General features: G+C 39.6%; 1 pseudogene; it reads right to left on the bottom strand.

Moving 5' to 3' along the window:
- The window catches only part of LOC149203230 (stearoyl-[acyl-carrier-protein] 9-desaturase, chloroplastic-like), a 49,575-nt pseudogene extending 29,198 nt beyond the window's left edge, over nt 1–20,377 (bottom strand).
- Between the last annotated feature and the right edge of the window lie 5,655 nt (nt 20,378–26,032).

The following is a 26,032-nucleotide window of genomic DNA, read 5'->3' as shown; positions in this document are numbered from 1 at the left end:
TGCTGAACTTGGTCCCTATGAGCCACCTGCCCTAGCAAAGGAGTTGGCCTGCTTTGACAACTCGATACAGTTGGATATTTTGCTAGTGAGTGTGCTTGATCTGTGTGTCCATGATTCGATCAGTTGTATCTTGTTCCATGCAATCTAGATTTAACTCTGTGTGTGTGAGTTGTTATGCAATGTCGGATGTGTCTAGTAATGGTGGAAAGTATGGCCGAAGGCAGTCCACATTGAACACTGGGTGCAGGCCAAGGAATGGGGGAATGTTGAGCTCAAATGCATTATCTCCCATAGCCTTGGTAATGGTGTAAGGACCATATCCGAGTGGTCTAAGTTTCTTATAGGCTCCGGTAAGGCGTTCCTTTTGTAAATGCAACCAGACTTTGTCGCTCACCTGAAACTTGTGTGGCACCCGACGTTGATCATGTCGTTGCTTGTACCTGGCATTTGATTTCTCCAAAATGTTGTGGACCTTCTGGAAAATATGTTGGATGTGCTCAATGAAGCTATTTGCCTTAGCTGTTTTAGATTGTACATGAGCCGAATCTGCCTAAGTAGCTGCAAATGGCATGGCCACATCAATGGGACATAGTGGCTGGAATCACAAGTCCACTTGAAAAGGGTTGTGGCCAGTCAATCTATGGAGAGCCCAGTTATAGCTGTCCTGAACATAGGGGAGGCTCTCATCCCATGTGTGTGGACGCTTTGAGTTGTACACGCGCAGAATGTGTATGATCATCTTGTTGACAACCTCTGGCTCGCCATCAGTTTGGGGATGGAAGGTTGTGGACTTAGTGAGTTTGCTGTCCAGCATCGACCAACAACTAGACCAAAATGTACTAAGGAACCTATTTTCCTGATATGAGATGATAGATTGTGGGATCCCAAAGTGTACCCACACTCGTTCAAAGAAGAGTTTAGCAGTGGCTTCTGCTGTGATATTCTTCTCGCAGGCTGCCATAATGGCCATTTTCGAGAACCTGTCGACGACCACAAAAACACAGTTGTTTCCATGCTTAGTAGAAGGAAGGCCCAACATGTAATCCATGGAGATGGATTCCCAAGTTCGACTAGGGGTAGGTAGTGGGGTATAGAGGCCTTGCTTCTTGATGGTCGGTTTGGAAATGGCACAAGCATTACATGATCTGTTATACTTCCCGACATCCTGTCGAAGATTCAGCCAATAGAAGTACTTATGCAATACTTCCATCATTTTCTCGACCTCGAAATGCCTAGCAGCCCGACTGTAGTGTGCTTCCCAAATCATCTTGGCACGCTCGCTTGAAGGAACACAAAGGTGACCTGGGTGGCATAACAGGGCATCCTGGATGTGAAAATCTAGAACATGTTGACCCTCCAAGAGTGTCTAGTATGTGTGGCCAAATTCTAGGTCACTTTTGTAGAGAAGTGGCCAATCATAAGTTTCATGCCCATAAGAGTTGAGCATGGTGGTTAACGCCACGATCGGTGGTTGACTGAGGCAATCTGCAACATTATTTATGTTTACCTTCTTATACTTGATATTCAAATGGAATAGTTGTCAGTATGTGCACCACTTCTCATGGTAATCATTGTACAATTTCCCTTGGGTCTATATGAACTGCAGGGTTCGGTGGTTTGTGTGGATGACCGTTTCCTTCCCCCAAATGTAATGCTTCCATTGTCAGTAGGCCTGCACAATGGAATACATCTCTTTGTCATAAGTGGGATACTTTCAGACTATGTCTGAAAGTGTCTCATTGTGATATGCCACTTGATGCCCATATTAAGTAAGGACTGCCCCAATAGCATAGTCAAAGGCATTTGTCTTGACCTCAAATGGTTGTTGCAAGTCCGGTAATGTGAGCACTGGTGCTGAGCAGAGGTGATCTTTCAACTCTGTGAATGCCTTCTGTTGAGATTCAGACCAAAATATTTTTTCTTTCGCTCCTCCCTTGGTGACTTGACTCAAGGGCCAAGTGATATGAGAAAATCCCAACACGAACCTGCAGTAGAAGTTGGCAAGACCCAGAAAGATGCGGAGCTCTATCAGAGTGGTTGGAGATGGCCAATCCTAAATGACTTGGATATTGGTTGGATCCACATGCACCCCGCGTTCATCAATAATGTATCCCAGATACTGAACCTGGGTCATGCAAAAGTTCATTTCTCCAAATTGGCACATAACTTGTGTTGCTACAGTGTTTGGAGAACCTGTTGGATGTGGTGGAGGTGCTCTTCCCAACTCTGGCTGAAGATCAGGATGTCATCCAAGTATACCACTACAAATGAGTTGATGAATGGTTGTAAGATGTCATCCATTAGCCTCATGAATGTTGTAGGAGCATTCGTCAATTCGAATGGCATAAACAACCATTCAAAAAGGCCCTCCTTGGCTTTGAAGGCAGTCTTCCACACATCAAAGGGTTCGATTGGTACCTGGTGATATCCTGAATTCAAATTAATCTTGATAAAATATTTCCCCCCCTTCAGTTGGTCCAAGAGATCATCAATTCGTGGGATCAGGTACCTATGACGGACAGTGATCTTGTTCAGTGCCCAATAGTCAATACAGAGTCTCCAAGTCCCATCCTTCTTCTGTACCAACATGATCGGGCTCCCACAGGGCGATGAACTCGGATAAATGTGACCATTCTGCAACAGCTCCTAAATCTACCTCTTGATTTCATTGTTCTCCAGAACAGAGCATCGATAGATTGGTCCATTGGGCAGCGGTGCACTTGGGGTCAGATCCATGGAGTGCATGACCTGATAGTGCAGAGGAACCCCTACGGGGGAGGTGAAGATGTCCTTGTACTCCTCCACGACCTTGTCCATCTGTAGTTGTCGTGCAAATGGGCCCTGTCTGGAGGTCGTGGCGATTGTATTCTTATTTCCTTGAGGGCGTATCATCAGGAAAACAAATTTCTCGGTTTTGAAAATGAGCTTACCTCATTGTTTTGTAGTAACCAAAGAGATGGCAATAGGCGGTGCTACCTCCGGTATCCTGTACAACTTATTTCCCAAAGTAACAATAACAACACAAGGCCTTAATTCATACACAACATGTCGCTTCCACAAGTATGGTTGGCCTAATAATACATCACAAACATCAAGGGGAGCAACATCACAAAATACCTCATCCATGAAGGGCTTGATGTTGTATGGAAGGCGACATTGCTGGCTCATGCGAAGATCCCATCCTTGGTGAAGCCACTCGATGGTGTACTGTTGTGGATGTGTTGTGGTTGGTAAGCCCAACCGCTTCACGACCTCTGCCGAAATGAGGTTCTTTTGGCTCCCGTTGTCGACAATGAACTATAGCGGGGACCCCTTTACCCACATCTGGGAGTGGAAGAGGTGCCCCTCCTCCTCTGGATCTTCAGGTTCCTCCTTCTAGATCTTCATGGTGGTAATGGTGGTGTTGGGCTCCGCATCGATAATCTACTTCCCATTGTAATTTCCCTTGTTGGGTTCTGACTCAGAGTCAGAACATGCATCTGATTCTGAAACCTTTAGCTCAGCCGTCGGTGACTGCTTGGCCCAACACTAACTTGTGTTGTGAGTGGAGCTCTTATGGAACTCACACCACTTTCTCATGTCCTTTTTTGTCCTCGTGGCGTTGTTCTTTTCTTGCAGCTTTGGCGAGTTGTCTTGGGCCGCCACACCTTGGCTTTATCCTTTGTTCTGCAGTTTGGGGGCACCTTTCCCTTGCTTCGGATTAGCAGATCCAAAGTCTCCCTTCTTCTGTTTAAACTTTTTCTCGATCTTGACGGCATATCGGTATGTCGTGCCGAGTGAGGAGATGTTTAGGAATTCTATTTCTTCCTGGATGTACTTATGTAGGAAGCCACGAAATTTGAGTACCAAATTTTGCTCTGAATCCTTGATACCCAACTTTGTGCGAAGGGTATGGAAAATATTAGTAAACTCAGGCACGTCTTGGTCTCTTCCCTGCCGCAGTGTGGTCCACTTTATGTAATGATCCTCATAGCTTCCGACAGGGTAGCACTGCTCCTTGATGACAACCCAGAATGAATTCCAAGTGGGTGCAGCTGAAAACAGTGAGGCCATACTTTCATCCTTCTTCTCACAGTAGGTTTCCCACCAGTCCTTGATGTGGGGGGCGGCTTTGAGAAGAGTGAAAGTAATCTTTTCCCGGACGGAAAAATCAAGAATAGAAAAATACCCTTCTAGCAGATTTAACCATTTATCTACGACGTTTGCATCTATTTGACCCTAAAATATGGGAATATCAAAGTTAACTTGTACCTTAAAGGGTGTGGGGCTTCCAGAGTAGTTTTTGGAAGTAGATGTGTTGCTCCTGGGTAGCCACTGAAGGATCTGGGCAAAGTTGTCCATCATTGCATTCCCTTGTCACTTGAGGGCCTCTTCGAGCAAGATTTTGATAGGATCTCCTACCCCCTCGTCTTTATTTTCATCCACCATGGGAGTCCATCGGGATTTTCAAGGTTGGTCTTGCAAAGGTTCGACTAGTTCAAGCCTTAACTCCTTATATCCCTACCTCATTGGGGACATGCAAAGAAAGACAGAGAAAGAGCAGACTGCTTTGATACTACTAATCCAAAGTTAAACAGGAATGCAACAAATTATAGATATAACCATACATACAGAGATACAGCAGAAATAATACTTCATTTCATTACTATAAAATACTTAAAGATGCTTACAAACAGAAATGGAAGCAAACTAGCTAGGGAGATGGTAGCTTATCTCTAAGAAGAGATGTGGTGGCTACATGCCTCTGAACTGTCTTACAATGAGGCTCGAAGGCCTATTTATTGTTGAGAAACAATGGAAACCCTAAACATCCAAAAACCTAACCCTAGGAGATGAAGTGCCAAACTATGGGCCTCGTTTTGGGTAAATTGGTACATCAACTTCCCAGGGTCGTAACTTTGGCATATGATCTCCGTTTGACGTGCACTGTACCTCATTAGAAAGATCTATCTGAGGAATACAACTTTAGGAAGAGTAACAATGGTACATGGACCCATGTTGCTCCTAGGTTTCGCAAAAAAGGTTGTTTAGGGCCTCAAAAAGGCTCCAGAAGTTCATGACCCGAAAAACTGCTAAAAATAGTAAATTGTGCTACAATTAAAGAAACTGAAAAGTTGAAAGAAACAATGGTGGGGGTCCAAGTGGAATTGGTGAGTGGCCACCAATATCCACCTAGATCAACTATGCCTTGTGCATGTTTTCCTAACCCTTTACCTTCATAACCCATCTTCATCAATAAGTTGGACCCTATTCCTCTAGTGTATCTTTCAAAAGAACCAAAACATTCATTTTGAGAGGAAATTGAAGATAAACTTGAATTGCATACCTCATTTTCATGCACATACTTGGCTAGGGTTTCCTTGGCATCATGGAGTTGAATCTCCATCTCATGTATCTTTTCAAGAATCTCTTGCTTCCCCTCCTTCATGGCCATCAACTCCTCTTGAAGTATATTGTTCTCCTTCCTATCTGGATTCATCTCTTGCACCATATCTCTCATGATGATAAGATCTTGCAACATCTCTAAATTGAAGAGTCTTGCTAAGGAAGATGGATTAGAAACATCACTTTTTGAAGCCCCCATCACACTTGTAATGCATCAAAAATCTTCACAAAGCTTCAAAAAGTTTCTCAACAAAGAAGAATCTTAGAGCATCTCCCTTCTTCAGCTTACACACATAAACTTGCACACAGTTAAATTCTCCTTGCACAAATACAAAACTAATAGCTAATTTTCTAGCTAACCTTGGAAAACCATCTCAGGGTTAAAATCAGCTAACCTGGCTCTGATACCAACTTGATCTAAATGTTGTGAAAACTTGTTAATGCTATGCAAGCTCCCTTATTAATATTAAAAAAAATATTTTTAGGATCGTCTCAAATTAACCAAAATGTGAGGAATTATGTGTCAAGTGTTGAGTGTCTTTTATGAGTAGTTTATGAGGTTAATTAGTTGTTTAAAACACATATACAACAAGTAAAATATGGAGAAGTAAAACGTAACAACTCATAACACAAAGTTGATAAAGGATTTCACTCCTCCTGCGCTACATCTCCTTGGACCTACTTCAATGGCTAGGCCCTTTTTCAATTAATGGCCAATTCTCTAATTACATGCACCTACAGTGCTCCAATGGCTTTGCAACCTACTCCATTGGATTCAGAAGACCCAAAAACTCCATAAATGACTATCCAAGCTTTGTAGTTGGACTTCAGTTGATCTAGTCTTGACCTCCTCTCTTGGTGGCCCTAGGCTTGCTTAAACTTCAAGGTAGAAAGATGACATAAAGAAGTGCCTTTCTACCTTTGAAACCTATTTTATTGTGTTCAAAGCATCCAAATCATCTAGGAATGACTCTTTTTTAGCCAAAATTGGTCAAAAATTGCATAAGTTATGGTCTCTTCAGTTTTCCCTAGGAAAACTCCACCAAATCTAGAGAAACTCCAATTAGCATTGCCAAAATTGGAACAACGTCAAATTTATCGGGCCTGCTAAAACTGCCGCCAACTTAATCCAAAATTAATTAAGGGATTAGCCTATTTGGATTAGCACTAATCCCCACTTATCACATTAATTAGCACAGTTAGCGTTAGCGTTGGCTCCAGGTTTTGTGGTGTCAGTCGTATGCAGAGGGGGCTGGCCCACGGGGTTGGCCATCTCCTCCCCCAATCTGCCATGTGTTACTCTTTAAATAGCAAGCACGCCTGTAGTTTCATAAGAAACATTGTTGCAGCATAGTGGTAAAGCTTGGTGTTTGTGTGGGCAAGGTCGCGTGTTCGACTCCGTTGGCCTTCCAAATAACCTTTTACATTGTGCCAACGTACTAGGCCCTTGGGGAGAGACATGTGGTGGCCTCCAGGCTTGCCACATGTCACCTTCTCATTGGTCCTTCGATGGCTAATAAAAAACAACCAACACATCAAACTGTCGACCATTCATAAAGCGACACTTGGCGTGACCTCATTCACTATTGACCAAACTTTGACTTGCACAGTCACCTGCCACGTCAGCAGTACAGATTACTAACTGGGCAGTGACTGATTTTTTTCTTTGCAATTTTTTTGTTTTGTTTGGCAAAGTGGACATAAGTCTCAATATTTCTCATACGAGCTCTGTTTTGAGTGAAACGACTTGTGTTGGGATCATATCGCTGAGACAGATGCGGTCGTTTAGTTTTTGAGCGATTCTGAGCACTTTGATGGTTGAGAAAATTTTTGCCCCTAATCCAGATTCTGATCAAAGGGATACCTTGGTTGATAGAATTCTTCCTATATGAGGAAGCCTTACCAATGGATGTATTACTCGGTGGATAGAGGAAGAAGATAAGGGGAAGCATGAACTTGGAAGGTGAGTGAATACATAGAAGAAGAAACAAATCACATAAGGGACTTATGTAACAAAGAAGGGGATGCCATAAATCAAAATATGAATTGGTTTTTTAGAATTATGTACATACTGATTTGGATTAGGAGTGCATGGGTGTGTCTCAAAAATTAATGAGATGAAATTGTTTCCTGAAGGAGGACTAAGAAGAGTGAATGGTATGGCTAGAAATTGGAGGCAAATTGCACTCCAGAATCGAGTAATAGAGAAGTTCAAATTGCAGTGGAAAAACTTTCGACCTAATGAAGACACCTGGGAGATGGCTAACAAAATAAGGGTGTTGTACCCATCATTTTTTGTTGAATAAATGGATGTAAGATCTGTTTATAAAGCTCAATTTTGTTTTAGTATTTTTCTTCTATGAACACTTAGGACAGTGTTCCCGTTAATGGGGTGGTGTTTGTAACACCCATGGTATAATCCATCTAACTATATGAAATTATATTTTGACTATAAATTATTATAAATTTATTTGAATGGCCTAATAAGTGGTACGACAAATCTATGATCTATAGGGGAAACGAAAGAAGAACCTAAGTGGTGTTAGTTGGCACCATTTCTTAATCAAATGTGCAGCTATCAAGAAATATCTTGAAGAATATTCCATGAGGAACATGAAGAGACACACACAAAAAATGATAAAATGGCATTTGAACAACAAAAGAAAAGGCTCTCTAATGGGAATGCAAGAAATTGGATGAAGGACAAAATTGGATTTTTTGGTTGATAAACCACCTGTAACAAAAAATCCCATACTCCTAGTGTTGATCATGACTTCCAACTGATTTTTCATGAAGAATCCCCTTATATCATTGATCTGGATCGAGAGTGACTATCGTAGAAAATAGAGGTTGCAGCTACTCTATGGTTGGGTGGAAAATCAAGGTCCCACCTATTAGCACCTAAATCTGCCTTAGGCTGAAGGAATGCAAAAATTAGGGTAACCACAAACCACACTAAGTCTTGTAGCTAGCCCTACGAGAGCAGGAGAGGGCTCTCTCCGAGTCACACTCAGCGAATGGATAAGAAAAATGGTCTGAGATGACTTGCAATGCAATATTTGCCTTAGGCTAGTAAGTGAAAAGGGATTTTGGAAAAGATTTTCAAAGTGACTGAACTTCTGAAGTGTATATGGGACTCACGCTTAGCAAAGAACAGAGAATTGAGAATGAAGGCACCGATTATTCCGTGAGGCAAGGTAGGCGGGAAGCGCAGCAATTTCAACTTAAGGTGACGCGGAATGGAAATATTGCTGAAGATGGTGAAAAGGGCATGGTCGCATGAATCCTTTTCAACAGAAGAATAACACTGCATATGAAATTTTCCCACAGGCAAAGCAATATAAATTGAATTCTACCTAATCTCACTTAGAAAATTTCACTGAAATGAAACATGAAATGAATTAAGAAACATAACAAGATACATATGGAACATAAGAACACATCTTCTACACTCACAACCATAAGAATCTCATGAAACAGAGCCGCTGCCTTTCATTAAACTCTCTGTCAAAAATACACAGTGCAGAAACAGAGTTTCTTTCCCACAATCTCTCAGAAGTTACAAGCGAGCCAACCCTTTGCAAATGAAATACATACAATATATAGAAAGTGTAGAGAAGAGATGGAACGCCCAGGGGTTGGGCAGTTACTCAAATCATTTCGAAATGGAGATGGAGAGCCAACCATCAGCTACAGGTGCAGTGCTCTCAAGCATGACATTCGACTGTGGTGACCCTTTGCATTCTTCGCCACTTGGATAGATGCCCACCTGGAGAGAAAACTCTTCAAAAGCTACCTTTTGTGCAAAAAAACCGAAGAATGGATGACTGGGCCCACTTGGAGAAGTCGCGACCCGAAATTTCACGAAACAGGAGCAAATTGGGCAAAATTTCCTCTGTGCGCCGCGAGCTTTTCTCTGTGCGTCATTCTACATTGGGGCCTGTTTTGGAGCACTTGCAGGTGTCCAAAATGTGCCCAAGTGGAATTTTTCGAAAGCTTTGCCTGTCTACTTTCTAACCCCACTAGAATTTCTGAATTTGGTGCTCATTTGCCCCTCCAAATCTTCATTCTCCCAAGATTGCTTTCTGTGTATCAAAAAAGTGGCAGAGAGGACATTTTTGGGTGTTTTTTGACCTTTAGGAGACCCAAAACTTGTCAAAATTTCTTGCCTTGACACCAGTAGACGTATTTTTTGATGCTGAATCCAAATATGCAAGTCGTTCCTTGATATGAGTTCTAGAATTTTAGCACCGCGTGCCTTGACCGACGCACAGGGAGAAAAACCCTGTTTTTTGCACAAAAATTTCCAAAAACAAAAAATTGTCCCAAATTTTTTGAAACTTGGGCTGGAGGTCCTCTATGGGGTGCCATGCTGAGCCAAGGAAGCCTCAGCCAAGATTCTAAGTCTATCTTACTCTTTTGCCCCTTTTGCCTCTTTTCTCGCTTTGCTCAATTTTGCCTTTAGGCTCCTGATTCTTGCTTTGGAACTCATGTTGCGGGCCTGGTAGTGATGAGTCATGCGCCTCAGCATGTCTTTCTCCCTGTTTTCTTTGTCCAATAGCCTCTCCAAATGCATTTTGACCCTCTCAAGGTTGGACTCCTAGTCTTTATTGATTTCTCTTGCAATTAGGTCAACTGAAGACATCTGCTCCCTTTGTTGCTGAAGTTCCCTTTTGAGTCCTCTAGTCTTTGGATTCTTCCTTGTCACTTTCTCTTGATGCTCATCTGAATCACCTTCAATTGTTTATTATCCTACTCTAGGAATCAAACCATGAAATGGGCCTTAGAAACATTGTCCCTAAGCTCTTTGATCTTAGCATCTTTCTCCTCAAGCTGTGTCACTGTGAGTGTCCCCCTCATAATCTGATGAAATTCCTGATGCCATTACTGCTGTGTGTACCCTGAGTTTTCCTTTGCTGCCCTCTGAATCCAATGAAACTGGTGGTTGCCCTGAGAATCTGTCACCAAGGGGACAATAAAATGGGGAGTGTTAGGAGAGGAATGATGAAAGGGGAATAGGGATTTAAGAGGAGAAAGTTATCAGGGATTTAGGAGTATTTTGGGTATAGTTTTGATGGGATAGGGTTTGGATATTATTGAGGTAGGGTTTGGGTATTCTTGAGGTAGGAATAGGGGGAACAAATGAATATGATCACAGTGGAGCTAGGGTGATTATTAGGGAAAGTGCTACAGGGGAATTAGTTTGATAAGGGTAGGGTAAGAGCATGCTTTAGCAATAAGGTCACTGTAGCAAAACCCTAGCTTTTTTGACCCTTTTTGTGTCATGTTTGTTTGCTTTTTAAAAAAAATTTGCATTTGATTTATGGTCACCAAAATCATGTTTCTCTTTGAATTAAATGTCAATGATGAAGGTATTAGGGCCACGTCTCCAAATTTGAGGTCCATACATAAAAATTAGGGCGATTTGGTGGTTTTTTAGGCTCATAGGCCTGTGCGCCGCGCGCTTTGCCCAGTGCGCCGCGCGTCGGGTATGTGCCGCGCCAGTGTAATATTAACACTATGGCCGAGCTCCCAGTGCGCTACGCACCCTGAGTGCGCCGTGCCACCTTTTGTGTGCGCCACGCACTGTAAAATGACACCAATTTGCTTGGAAAACTAGGGGTAGGGTCTTAGTGGCGTTTTTAGGGGGTTTTCTTAGGAGACATAATGGAATGGGGGTGAGAGTGATGAGGAGTGAGGGGACAAAGGGAGGGAAGTAGAACCTTGGTGGCATCCTCACATTTTTGCAACCCCAGCCATCGTTTTCTTGGTGACTTTTTCATGGTCGACCTTATGCTTTTGGGTGACATTTAAACATCTCATAAACACCATATCATTGACAAATTTGATGGACAAGAGGTGTCATAAGGCCATACCTTGCAATTTGATGGGCTTCACAAGAAATTTGAGGCAATTTGGCACAATTTCAGGCCCCTTTTTCCCTATGCGCCCCGCTCTCTGTGTGCGCCGCGCCAGTGTAAATTTTACACTGGAAAACCTCTCCCAGTGCGTTGTGCCCCCTCTGTGCGTCATGCTCTTTTCCAGGTGACATTTGGAGGCCTTCCCGGTGTCCAAATTGGGTGTAGGATAGCTCGTTGGAAAGGTATTTGAGTCTAATTTCCAACCCAACCCGAAGTTGTCAATTTGGAGTTCATTTGCTCTATAAAAAATGAAATCTCCCAAGACTGGTCAAAATGTGCCAAATGAGACTGCATAAAGGTAGAGTGTTGTTACAGTCAACTTTTGAATGCCTTCCTCAACTCCAAATTGAGCTCATGATAGCTCATTGGAAATATCTGTGTGTCTAGTTATCATTTGACTCATCAAGCAAGTCATTTGGCCAACTGTGCTAGGAGAAAATTTTACTTTCCCAAGATCACTTCAGAGGTGCATCAATTCTCTCGAGGCAACTATATTTATGATATTTTTCCAAAACCATGACACCTGTGTAAAAAGTGAAGGAGGTTTTTCTTGCTTGGAATGTTTTGGACAAAAACCTCTCTCATTTGTCTCAAATTCATCTTTGATTTCTCAGATACATCATTTGAGTGAAACCTACCCCGATGTGTGGAACAAGGGATTTGTCGAAATGAAGCGAAATGAAGGGGATAGGGAGCTTCTAAATTCTCCCCGAAATTTTGGGAAGTAGGGAGGGATGTTAGGAAGCAGGGGAAAGTGGAATTTCGAAGATTGAGTGACGGGAAGGAGTCCAAAAAGGCACAACACAGGCCCAACCTAGAAGATTGCCAGGTTGTAGCAAGAAACTAGGGTTTGTGCGAAAATGAGGAATTTGGGGGATCTCAGTGATGGGAAGTGTTTGATTAGGTACATTCTGGATAGGGGAAGGTGTATGAACATCAGGATACAAGTTTTTATGATGATTTGACCATCCAAGAGAAATTAGCTTCAAAACCCTAGGAGAGGGAAATGAACCTTGCCTAGGCGCAACTGAAGCATGAACAAGGTGTAAAATGACCCAGTGGGACTTGAAATGATAATGAAAACTCTCTGAATGATGGTACACTCAGCTGAACTGTGACATGGACTGAAATTTGGACAACTTTGACAAGGGTAAAATCAAACCCTAGACCCAATGCCTAGTGACCAAATTTTGCTTGAAGACTCACTGAAATGAAAAAATTTGACCTTGACACATTAAAATCACTTTGTAAGAGCATGTTTGATCACTGGAGGAAGGCTATAAAGACTGACACTAACATTGGCTCCAATAGGGATGGCAGCTCCTTGGAGGTGCCAAGAACTGCAGATCTTTGGGTGAGCAAACAGTGCCTTCGTCCATTGGGCTATGGAGTCCATTATTCTGACAAACCAACATGACTCAATTTATTGACTGAAACTTGACTCAAATTGACTCAATGCGAACTGAAATGACTGAAAAACTTGACTCTATGCAAAAGGAAATGACTCATGACTGACTTAACTAAAACAAGTATTTACAAAGCTTGTTCAATGGCAGCAGTCCATCAAGATTCGAGGGTTTCAAATCAAGATGACAGCCACCTGCGTACTAATGCAATATGTAAAATCATGTGTAATGTGTCTTCCAATGTAACCAATCAAGTAGATGCCTCCTTGATTGATTCTCCTGATCAGATCTTCTGGTCAACCATAGATACTTGTAATTGGGCATCCAAAAAACTAATTGACCCTGATCTCCTTCATCACTGAATACTGCAATAATCACCTTCATGGCTGACTATAACAGATTTTCCATTGGATCATGAAAAACATGAAGATTTACCTCCTGCTAAAAGAGCAAGGTGTCTTTTTCTTTTGATACTGATCTTCCTTCATAATGTACTTCAGAAAAGGTATGTTCCTGGTCCTCAAAAAATTCTGAGCAAGCAGATGAGCGGATTTCCTCTTCAAAGAACACTTCAAAACATGAAGAATATGAGGAAGAGTCTGAAAGACAATTCTGAATGTTCTGCTCTTCGGTAGCCTGAATGTATTGTAGGTCATCTTCATATGACAAGATAGGCAGATTGTCTTTGCATCCATCAATCATGAGAAAAGAAACTTCAAGTGATTCTTGAAACCCAACACAATCATTTATATCATCTACCATAAATTCATCCAAGGAAACTTTTTCACTTACTTGAACAAAGATCTCATCTTGCTGTTGATAGAGGGAATGAGCTACCTCCTCATGAAGATCTAGTTCTGGTGAGATAAGGATAGTTAGGTCTGTAACTATGTTTTCTCCATTTGAGGCAACCTCAACCATGCAACTCTCTCTTTCCTCATCACAATCTGTCTCTTGATCTAATTTATCATCCCCATTATCTGAGATTGGAACATTGTTTTCTTGCATATCATCCTTTATTTCCACCAGACCTGAAATAAAACTTCTTCTTTCCTCATTTCCAGCCATATGGAAATCTTCAACCTGCTGATCTATGAAGCTGCTTACAGGACTGCCATCATTTTCGAAAGAGGAGGAAGATCCACCACCACCTTCTTGATCATACTGCAAAGTTTCCTGAGCATCTTGATGGGACTCCTCTAGTTTCTCTTCATTTTGCCGAAATGGATTCTCGTACAAGGCTTCCATGATCTCATAATCCATAAAATTATCATCCTCATAGTATTTTTCAAGGATTTTAATAAAAGTAGAAGCATGTTTGCAACAATCATGAACTAGATTTAATGATGGATAAGATTCTTTATACTTCTCAAAGAATATTGAATGAAAATCCTTTAGACAATAAATGGAAGCAGGTGGCAAACTTTCATACCAAGATCGGTCTTCGTCTTCCAGAGTAGCCATAAACAATTTCAACAAACAGTCTTCAGGAAAATCAATCTTTAATTTATGCACGTGAATGTGAAATTTCACTAGATGAAGAGCAGCATCATTACCTTCCACATTTCTGAACACAGGCAAATTCTTTAACCAATCTACCTTGGGCATTTTATTTGGAAAACCTGGGATGTGATCTCAGCTCATGGGAGCGTATCTTCTTGCAATCCGATCCATCCTAAGAAATCTCAAAGCTACTGATCCCTCTGCAGTGGAGTCACCATGAAGGACTGATTGCATGGATTCTTCAGTGAATGGAGTCGCCAGGTCAATGATTTCAGTCGTCTTCTTATGTCCGATTGTTGTTCACTATCAACAATCAGCTCTGAACTTGAGAAATGTACGGGGGAAAAACAATCTACAAGTAAACCAATTCGTCCTGAGTATGGTAGCCACTATGTTAGCACCTAAATCTGCCTTAGGCTGAAGGAAGGCAAAAATTAGGGTAACCACAAACCACGCTCAGTCTCGTAGCTAGCCCTACGAGAGCAGGAGAGGGCTCTCTCCAAGTCACACTCAGTGAATGGATAAGCAAAATGGTCTGAGATGACTTGCAATGCAATATTTTCCTTAGGCTAGTAAGTGAAAAGGGATTTTGGAAAAGATTTTCGAAGTGATTCAACTTCTGAGATGTATATGGGACTGGCGCTTAGTAAAGAACAGAGAATTGAGAATGAAGGCACAGATTATTCCATGAGGCAATGTAGGCGGGAAGTGCAGCAATTTCAACTTAAGGTGATGCGGAATGGAAAGATTGCTGAAGATGGTGAAAAGGGCATGGTCGCATGAATCCTTTTCAACAGAAGAATAACACTGCATATGAAATTTTCCCACAGGCAGAGCAATATAAATTGAATTCTACCTAATCTCACTTAGAAAATTTCACTGAAATGAAACATGAAATGAATTAAGAAACATAACAAGATACATATGGAACATAAGAACACATTTGCTACACTCACGACCACAAGAATCTCATGAAATAGAGCCGCTGCCTTTCATTAAACTCTCTGTCAAAAATACACAGTGCAGAAACAGAGTTTCTTTCCCACAGTCTCTCAGAAGTTACAATCCAGCCAACCCTTTGCAAATGAAATACATACAATATATAGAAAGTGTAGAGAAGAGATGGAATGCCCAGGGGTTGGGCAGTTACTCAAATCATTTCGAAATGGAGATGGAGAGCCAACCATCAGCTACAGGTGCAACGCTCTCAAGCATGACATTTGGCTGTGGTGACCCTTTGCATTCTTCGCCACTTGGATAGATGCCCACCTGGAGAGAAAACTCTTCAAAAGCCACCTTTGGTGCCAAAAAACTAAAGAATGGATGACCGGGCCCACTTGGAGAAGTCGCGACCCGAAATTTCGCGAAACGGGAGCAAACTGGGCAAAATTTCCTCTGTGCGCCGCGCGCTTTTCTCTGTGCGTCGCGCTACTTTGGGGCCTGTTTTGGGGAACTTGCAGGTGTCCAAAATGTGCCCAAGTGGGCTTGTTGGAAAGCTTGGCCTATATACTTTCTAATCTGACTAGAATTTCTTAATTTGGTGCTCATTTTTCCCTCCAAATCTTCATTCTCCCACGAGTGCTTTCTGTGTGTCCAAAAAGTGGCAAAGAGGCCATTTTTGGGTGTTTTTTGACCTTTAGGAGACCCAAAACTTGTCAAAATTTCTTGCCCGGACACCAGTAGACGTATTTTTTGATGTTGAATCCAAATATGCAAGCCATTCCTTGATCTGAGTTCTATAAGTTTAGCGCCGTGCGCCTTGCGCGACGCACAGGGAGAAAAACCCTGTTTTTTGCACAAAAATTTCCAAAAACACAAAATTGTCCCAAATTTTTTGAAATTTGCGCTGGAGGTCCTCTATGGGGTGCCATGCTAAGCCAAGGAAGCCTCAGCAAAGATTCTAAGTCTATCTTACTCTTTTTCCCCTTTTGCCTCTTTTGCCTCTTTTCTCGCTTTGCTCAATTTTGCCTTTAGGCTCCTGATTCTTGCTTTGGAAGTCATGTTGTGGGCCTGGTAGTGATGAGTCATTCACCTCAGCATGTCTTTCTCCCTGTTTTCTTTGTCCAACAGCCTCTACAAATGCATGTTGACCCTCTCAAGGTTGGACTCCTGGTCTTTATTGATTTCTCCTGCAATTAGGTCAACTGAAGACATCTGCTCCCTTTGTTGCTGAAGTTCCCTTTTGAGTCCTCTAGTCTTTGGATTCGTCCTTGTCACTTGCTCTTGATGCTCATCTGAATCACCTTCAATTGCTTATTATCCTACTCTAGGAATCAAACCATGAAATGGGCCTCAGAAACATTGTCCCTAAGCTCTTTGATCTTAGCATCTTTCTCCTCAAGCTGTGTCACTGTGGGTATCCCCCTCATAATCTGATGAAATTCCTGATGCCATTACTGCTGTGTGCACCCTGAGTTTTCCTTTGCTGCCCTCTGAATCCAATGAAACTGGTGGTTTCCCTGAGAATCTGTCACCAAGGGGACAATAAAATGGGGAGTGTTAGGAGGGGAATGATGAAAGGGGAATAGGGATTTAAGAGGAGAAAGTTATCAGGGATTTAGGAGTATTTTGGGTATAGTTTTGATGAGATAGGGTTTGGATATTATTGAGGTAGGGTTTGGGTATTTTTGAGGTAGGAATAGGGGGAACAAATGAATATGATCACAGTGGAGCTCGGGTGATTATTAGGGAAAGTGCTACAGGGGAATTAGTTTGATAAGGGTAGGGTAAGAGCATGCTTTAGCAATAAGGTCACTGTAGCAAAACCCTAGCTTTTTTGATCCTTTTTGTGTCATGTTTGTTTGCTTTTAAAAAAAAATTGCATTTGATTTATGGTCACCAAAATCATGTTTCTCTTTGAATTAAGTGTCAATGATGAAGGTATTAGGGCCACTTCTCCAAATTTGAGGGCCATACATAAAAATTAGGGTGATTTGGTGGTTTTTTAGGCTCATAGGCCTGTGCGCCACGCACTTTGCCCAGTGCGCCGCGCGCCGGGTATGCGCCGTGCCAGTGTAATATTAACACTATGGCCGGGCTCCCAGTGCGCCGCGCGCCCTGAGTGCCCCGCGCATTGTAAAATGACACCAATTTGCTTGGAAAACCGGGGGTAGGGTCTTAGTGGCGTTTTTAGGGGGTTTTCTTAGGAGACATGATGGAATGGGGGTGAGAGTGATGAGGAGTGAGGGGACAAAGGGAGGGGAGTAGAACCTTGGTGGCATCCTCACATTTTTTCAACCCCAGCCATCGTTTTCTTGGTGATTTTTTCATGGTCGACCTTATGCTTTTGGGTGACATTTAAACATCTCATGAACACCATATCATTGACAAATTTGATGGACAAGAGGTGTCATAAGGCCATACCTTGCAATTTGATGGGCTTCAAAAGAAATTTGAGGCAATTTGGCACAATTTCAGGCCCTTTTTTCCTTGTGTGTCGCGCTCTCTGTGTGCACCGCGCCAGTGTAAATTTTACACTGGAAAACCTCTCCCAGTGCACCGCACTCCCTCTATGCGTCATTCTCTTTTCCAGGTGACTTTTGGAGGCCTTCCTGGTGTCAAAATTGGGCGCAGGATAGCTCTTTGGAAAAGTCTTTGAGTCTACTTTCCAACCCAACCAGTATGTTTTAATTTTGAGTTCATTTTCCCTATCAAAAATCAAATCTCCCAAGACTGGTCAAAATGTGCCAAATGAGGCTGCCTAAAGGCAAAGTGCTGTTACAGTCAACTTTTGAATGCCTTCCTCAACTCCAAATTGAGCTCATGATAGCTCATTGGAAAGCTATGTGTGTCTAGGTATCATTTTACTTATCAAGCAAGTCATGTGGCCAATTGAGCTAGGAGAAAATTTTATTTTCCCAAGATCACTTCAGAGGTGCATCAATTCTCCCGAGGCAACTATATTTTTGGGATTTATCCAAAACCATGACACCTGTGTAAAAAGTGAAGGATTTTTTTCTTCCTTGGAATGTTTTGGACAAAAACCTCTCTTAGTTTTCCAAAATTCATCTTTGATTTCTTAGAAACATCATTTGAGTGAAACCTACCCCGATGTGTGGAACAAGGGATTTTTCGAAATGAAGCGAAATGAAGGGGATAGGGAGCTTCTAAATTCTTCCGGAAATTTTGGGAAGTAGGGAGGGATGTTAGGAAGCAGGGGAAAGTGGAATTTCGAAGATTGAGTGAGGGGAAGGGGTCTAAAAAGGCACAACACAGGCCCAACCTAGAAGATTCCCAGGTTGTAGCAAGAAACTAGGGTTTGTGCGAAAATGAGGAATTTGGGGGATCTCAGTGATGGGAAGTGTTTGATAACGTACATTCTGGATAGGGGAAGGCGTATGAATATTAGGATACAAGTTTTTATGATGATTTGACCATCCAAGAGAAATTAGCTTCAAAACCCTAGGAGAGGGAAATGAACCTTGCCTAGGCGCAACTGAAGCATGAACAAGGTGTAAAATGACCAAGTGGGACTTGACATGATAATGAAAACTCTCTGAATGATGGTACACTCAGCTGAACTGTGACATGGACCAACATTTGGACAACTTCAACAAGGGTAAAATCAAACCCTAGACCCAATGCCTAGTGACCAAATTTTGCTTGAAGACTCACTGAAATGACAAAATTTGATCTTGACACATTAAAATCACTTTGTAAGAGCATGTTTTATCACTGGAGGAAGGCTGTAAAGACTGACACTAACACTGCCTTTAGTTTCAACAATTTCTAGATGTCAGGTATGTGCTATTAATTGTGAGTTATGAATACAATGATTAGTTCTTTATTGAAATTAAGGTATATCTATGTGATAATTTTTCATGGTTGTAGGAAATAAGGTATATCTATGTGATAATTTTTATTGGGAAAGGTAGTAGTAGCTTTCTGGCTTGGCTGGCTTTGGCTGGTTAGCTTTGCTACTGATATCCCTAGTGAAACTAGGCTAATCAATTGTTGATAGAGCATAGTATAGGCCCTAGGGCACGTAGATATGTCTTTCCTGCTAGTACTGCCCTTACTCTTGTTATCCTTTTTTATTTCCCCACTTTTTCCTCTAGTGCTAGGGTCAACGGATGAAACAACTGCCTCTGCCGGTTGTGCTGCTTTCTCTGTTGCTACTGAAATTGTTGGTTGTTATGCTGCTATCTCTGCTTCTGCTACCTTTGCCTTTGCTTCTACGGGTGGAACTCAATCTCCATCTCTATCTGCAAAGACTTAGTTCCATCCCATAAATACTTTAGTGCAGGGACTAGCTGCCGTGCAGCCTATCTTGTTTTATTTTACAATGGTGTACATAGCTGCCTGAAATTTATTCACTCTACACGGATGTCTGCACTTCTTAATCAAATCTGACAAAGCGTTACGAAATTTATTCACAGGATTCACTACACGGATGTTTGTACTTCTTAATCAAATCTGACAAAGCGTTACGAGAAATTCATAGTGAAGGCTCACCATATGTATGGATACATGTGGTTTAGATGCAAAAATATATTTTAAGAGTGACGAAAATGAAAGCTTTTGGAAAAGTATAGGCTGTATTTAGATTAAAAGGAAAATTAAAGTTTTTTAATTATAGATTTTAGGTTTAATTTTAAAATTTAATTAAAAAAAATGTTTTTTTATCCAATTATAAATTTACTAAATTACTTGTATTTTATACCATTTTTTTTTTCAATTTTGTTGGAGTTGTATTTTATGTTTTATTTGTATTCTTAATAGTATAATATTCTAAATTTATAAATATTTATCTAAAGTAATTAAATAACATTTAATTTGGAAATGAATAACATGTCAAACACGATGAAGACTTTTATAAACAAGAAACTATCGAGAATAAAAACTCAAAAAGACAACTACTCCAGTCTCCATCCGTGAGATACTGGATTCACATCCGCAGGATTCTTATGCTCCCTCATACCCATGTAAGCGACAGCAAAAGGGCTCAAAAGACAATGATTCAAACATCGTAAAAGACGCAGTTATTATTATATTATATTAACTCCACAAAACACATCGTAAAAGAAAAAGTAGCCTTCCTACTTTTTCCAATCCAATAAACTCATTAAGTGCAACTCGAATTTTCCAATCCAATAAACTCAGTAACGCTGTCAATCCAACAAATCCACTAAGGTCTCTAGCTTCCTGTACAGAGAATATCATTTTACAGACACACACATAATTTTATTACAAAGTATGCAAACACATAAAGAACGTACTACAACAGTTGTCTTAAGATGAAGGACATGAAAGTTTCTAGAGCACGACTTGTTTGTTGAATATCCAACTAAAACCACACCTTCGTCCTTGTTTTGCCCTTTCTCGAGCTCGCTCATTTAGCTTTTTGATACGAGGTGCCAACATGCAAACATAATCCTGAGCCTGCCTTCCTTTACCAGAATGACCACCTATTTTTTCACATTCCATCTCTCAACCAAGAATTCTAAGATGTCAGCATAGTCCCCTGCTGTGTACACACCTAATCTCTGAGCAACACAAAGAAAAATAGTTAAACAGATTACTATCATGCCCATCATGCATTGAATGTGCAAGTGTTATAACATTTTTCCACATCAAATCTTCGAAAGCTAGCATTGTGGTGTCAGGATCAATCTCAAACAACTTCTCAACAATCTTTGTGTATGCAGCCTCATGGGGCTTCTCGTCTGCAGCAATAGTTCCACATGTTTGGGCGAATTTCAGGTCCCCATATCTTTTAGCAAAATCCTGCAGTGTTGCCATGTGATATGAATGTTGCTCTTTCTGGGAAGGAAGTGTATATATGTGATATGAATGTTGTTCTTTCTGGGAAGGAAGTGTATATGAATCCAAGATAGGGACTATTTTCTGTATCTAGATACTGAACAGTTAATCTCAGAAAACTTTTATTCAAAATTAAAATATTCTTCATAAACTTGCTAGCATTTTGAGTTTATTTTCAGCATATTATTACAGATCTCATAAACCTAACTCATTTCTCTAAAATCTCGAAATATTTTTAGAATCTATAATCAACATAAAATAACCACATCTAATATATATTTATGGAATCCCAGGAATCCCACACCTGGTTGCTACCCAGAGTAAACATAATAAAATACTTTGACAAAATGGTTTCAACGTTAAGACCCTCTACCATTCCAAACCCCGTAAGATACTGTATGGTTTTTTCAATCTGTCTCATGTCCACTCTACCAGACAAGTAAAGATATTTATGAAGAAGATCACCATGTCTGTTCTCCTCCGCTGTCCACATACGTGTCCATGTTGCCCATGAAGTGAGACTGGTTTCATGAGTTTATCTGAGTCTGTTAAGTAGGCAATGCTTCTTCAGTGATAGTCATCCGGTAATTCAAGGGACCGCAACTCTATAAGTTGGTCAATGAAGCCCTCAGAAGAAGGATCAGGTAAAAAGTCTTGTGGCTACCAAGAATTTTCAAAAGGCTTTAAATGAATCAGTATATTTTTCTCTGCCCACTCCTCCAGAGATTTAAAGATCTCAACCTTCTCAGGTTGCATGGAATGAGCCACCTGCGCAAGAGCCTTATATGTAATTGTTGATCAATCAAATCCGAGGCCAACAGGTATAAAATTTGAAGGGTAACTCTATATTTTATATGGGAGGATTAAATTTATTTAACTTTTTTATATTTACGAGTTAAAATCAAATCCCAGGTCTGTGTTGCCTAGAGATCAAATTTTGAAGGGTAACTCTATATTTTATATTGAGAGATTAAATTTATTTATTGAACTTCTCTAGAATATGTAATTTAAAATAATTGAAAATGTAATTGCGACTATAGGTTCTCTACAATTTAGTATATGAGGGAGATATTGTAAAGTAACGTAATATTATAAAAATATATATGTCAGTTAATTGTGTCAATAGGCGCTTTACAATCCAGTATATGAAGAAGATGTTGTCACATAACATTACATTATAAATATAAAAGAGATATTGTCAAAAATATATATGTCTGTTAATTGAACCAATAAGCGCTCTACAACCCAGTATATAAGGGAGATGTTATAAAATATTAAAAAAATATGAGGAAGATGTTGTCACATAAGGTAACACTACAAAAAAAATATGTGTTGGCTAATTGCTCTCTAAAGCGATGTACATGAGGGAGATGTTGTCAGGTAACGTTACATTTAAAAAAACATACGTGTCAGCTAAAAAAATATGAAGGACATGTTGTCACGTAAAATATGAGGGAGATGTTGTCACTTAACTTTTACATTAAAAAAAATATTAAAAAAAATATATGTGTCGGCTAATTGCGCTGTACCCCAATGAGGGAGATGTGACGTAACTAACGTTACATTAAAAAAATTAAAAAAATATGAGGTAGATGTTCCCACCTAAGGTAATGTTACATTAAAAAATATTGAAAAAATATGAGGCAGATGTTAGTTACATTAAAAAAATTTAAAAAATATGAGGTAGATGTTGCCACCGAAAGTAACGTTAGATTAAAAATTATTAAAAAAATATGAGACATATGTTGTCACGTAAGGTTACATTAAAAAAATATTAAAAAGATATATGTGTTGGCTAATATATATTGTATATGTTGAAGATATGTGTAATGTTACTATATATATGTTAAGTTAAAAATATTAAAAAATATGTACATATTGTATAGGTTGAAGATATGTGTAACGTTACTTTAAAAAATTAATTAAATAAAAAAATATTTAGGTTTTCTCTTGTGTGATTTTTGTAATAATAATAATATTTCTTTCGGCTAATATATATTGTATATGTTGAAGATATGTGTAACGTTACTTTAAAAAATTAATTAAATAAAAAAATGTTTAGGTTTTCTGTTGTGTAATTTCTGTAATAATAATAACATGATAAATTTATATTTTGTTCCATTTAAGTTTTCTGTTGTGTGATTTTTGTAATACTATAATAATAATAATCAGGTAAATTTTAGGTTTTCGATTGTAGGAAGGTAAACTGAATATCATGGAAGGTGCTCAATAAAATTAGTAGGAATGAAGGAAAATATTGAGTAGAATGTAACATTCAGGGTGGGGTGTGACGTGAAATATTAGGTAAATTTTAATAATATTACATTTAAATTAGTATTTCTCCCCACCCCTAGCCACTATTTATTAGGTGGGGGTGGTTATAAATACTGGGTAACATAGAATATTGTATATTATATTTTATGTAATCAATATATTTGTAACAATTAATATAGATGTGTTCCATCTATATATTTAATTAATAAGCGGATAAAAACTTAATATTTACAATATGACAAGACTTTTAATCATGAATATTTACCATGGATATTATTAACTTCTAAGTAGGTTTTTTACAATACCATGGGCCAATACAAAGATAGAGAGAGAGGAGGGAAGAAAATTATAATACCATGGGCTACTACCATGGTTTATTAATACTATGAGCCATCTAGATTTTTTATTATTATGTTATGGATCTAGGACTTCTTTTGTTACAATACCATGGGTCAACACCATGTCTTATCATGCCCAAAAACAATAACGTATTTAAAAATAAAAATATTTTACAAATATTTTATTTTAATGTAATGTTATAACATTTTTTAATAAAATCTAAGAGCAAAAATGTTATAATTACTTTTGAGGTATATCTAAACCCTCCATTCTCACTACTATTAATAATATTTTCATAGAGATTAAATGGAGGTTTTAATAAACTCCATCCTCATGACTACTAATAATATTTTCATAGAGATTAAATGGAGGTTTTAATAAATTAAAAAATGAGAATATTTTTATATATAAACATGTGAAATTTATATAGTATAAATAATATTATAATGAACTAGGATAGATGCATCTTAACCAAGGATCCAAGCGAAGTGAGAAAGAAAAGTGATTAACAATGATAGAGGAAAGATAGTGCGTGATTCTTTTAATTTTTTTATTATCGTATTTTCTTTAACTTGATTGATCCAAGATATAGGTTTAATATTTTACAACCAATTACAATTTTTATTAATTTAGATACTTTCTTAAATACAATGCAATGGGATCATATTTAAGAAAGAGAGTGAGACAGAATGGGGAATAGAGTATGGGAGCGAGACATAGAGGTGAGAGTCACAGTGAGAGAGAGAAATGAAGAGAGAGAGGAGAGGGAGAGAGGGAAGGAGAGAGATGGATTTGGAGGGGGAAAGAGAGGGATTGTCAAGGGAGAGATGAAGATGGAATGAGGGATAGAGGAGATGAGGGAAGAGAGAGAAAAGGAGAGGATAAATATAGAGAAAGAAGAGGAAGAGAGAGACAGAGAGACATACATATGGAGGGGGGAGAGAGAGAAGGAGAGAGGGAGGGAGATTATGACAGAGTTGGAGGGTGGAGAGAGAGAGTGTGTATGATGGGGGGAGAGACGGAGGGAGGTGGGAGAGAAGGGGAGAGAGAGGAAGGAAAAATAGAGATGACTTGAGAGAGAGGAGAGAGACGGGGGGAGAAAGAGATGGAGTTAGAAGGAGAAGAAAGACATAGAGAGAGAAAAGTGGAGAGGGAGTGGCAAGGGAGAGATGAAGAGTGTGTGTGTGAGAGAGAGATAGAGAGAAAGATAGATAGATAGATAGATATGGAGAGAGAGTGTGTATGTTTTGGGGGTGAGAAGGAGAGACAATGGAGGATAGAGATATATATGGGGTGGGGGCAGAAGTGGGGGTAGAAGAGAGAGGCAAAGAGAGGGAGGGAGGAAGAGGGATAGATGGGAGATAGAGATATAGATGGAGGGGTTAGAGAGAGAGAGAGAGAGAGAGAGAGAGAGAGAGAGAGAAGGGGAAGAGATAGAGAGGGAAAGGAAGAGGGACAGATAGGTGGATAGATAGATAGATATGGGGAGAGTGAGAGAGATTGTGACATATGATCAGGGGGTTTAGATAGAGAGACAAATAAGGAGAGATGGAGGGAGGTATAAATATAGATGGCAGGGGGAGAGAGGAAATAAGAGAAAGATAGATAAAGTTAAGGAGGGGAAGATAGAGTGAGACGGAGGAGAGAGGGAGGGGAAGAGAGAGATGGATAGGGGGAGGTAGATAGACACAAAATGGAAGATAGAGAGAGAGGAAATAAGAAAGAGTCTCACAGAGACAAATACAGATAAGAAGTTAGATCTAGAAAGTCATAATTTTTTTAGATTTTCACTGAAATAGATGTATTGATTTCAATGTAGTTGTTGATTTCTAATCCTATTTGATCACTTGCACTATATGCATTGATTTTAATGTAGATGTCGATTTATAATTCTATTTAATACCTTACATTAGATGCATTGATTTCAATGTCGATGTTGATTTCTACTCGTATTTGATTCTTGCATAGGATGCATTGGTTTCAGTGTAGATATTGATTTCTAATCCTATTTGATTGCTTGCACTAGATGCATTGATTTTAGTGTAGATATCAATTTATAATCATATTTAATACCTTACATTAGATGCATTGATTTCAACGTAGATATTGATTTCTACTCATATTTGATTTCTTGCAATAGACGCATTGGTTTCAATGTAGATATTGATTTCTACTCCTATTTGATTGCTTGCACAAGATGCATTGGTTTCACTGTTGATATTTATTTCTAATCCTATTTAATTGCTTACACTAGATGCATTGATTCCAGTGTAGATGCCGATTTCTAATCATATTTAATACCTTACACTAGATGCATTGATTTCAACGTAGATGTTGATTTATACTCATATTTGATTTCTTGCATTAGATGCATTGGTTTCAGTGTAGATATTGATTTCTAATCCTATTTTATTTCTTGCACTAGATGCATTGATTTCAGTA

The sequence above is a fragment of the Pinus tabuliformis genome, chromosome 2_1 (assembly GCF_031772625.1).
Source record: "Pinus tabuliformis cultivar Carrire ecotype Pingquan chromosome 2_1, CPIR1, whole genome shotgun sequence".
Classification (NCBI taxonomy): domain Eukaryota; kingdom Viridiplantae; phylum Streptophyta; class Pinopsida; order Pinales; family Pinaceae; genus Pinus; species Pinus tabuliformis.
The sequence above is the reverse complement of the archived record's forward strand: the minus strand, read 5'-3'. Positions and strand labels throughout refer to the sequence as shown.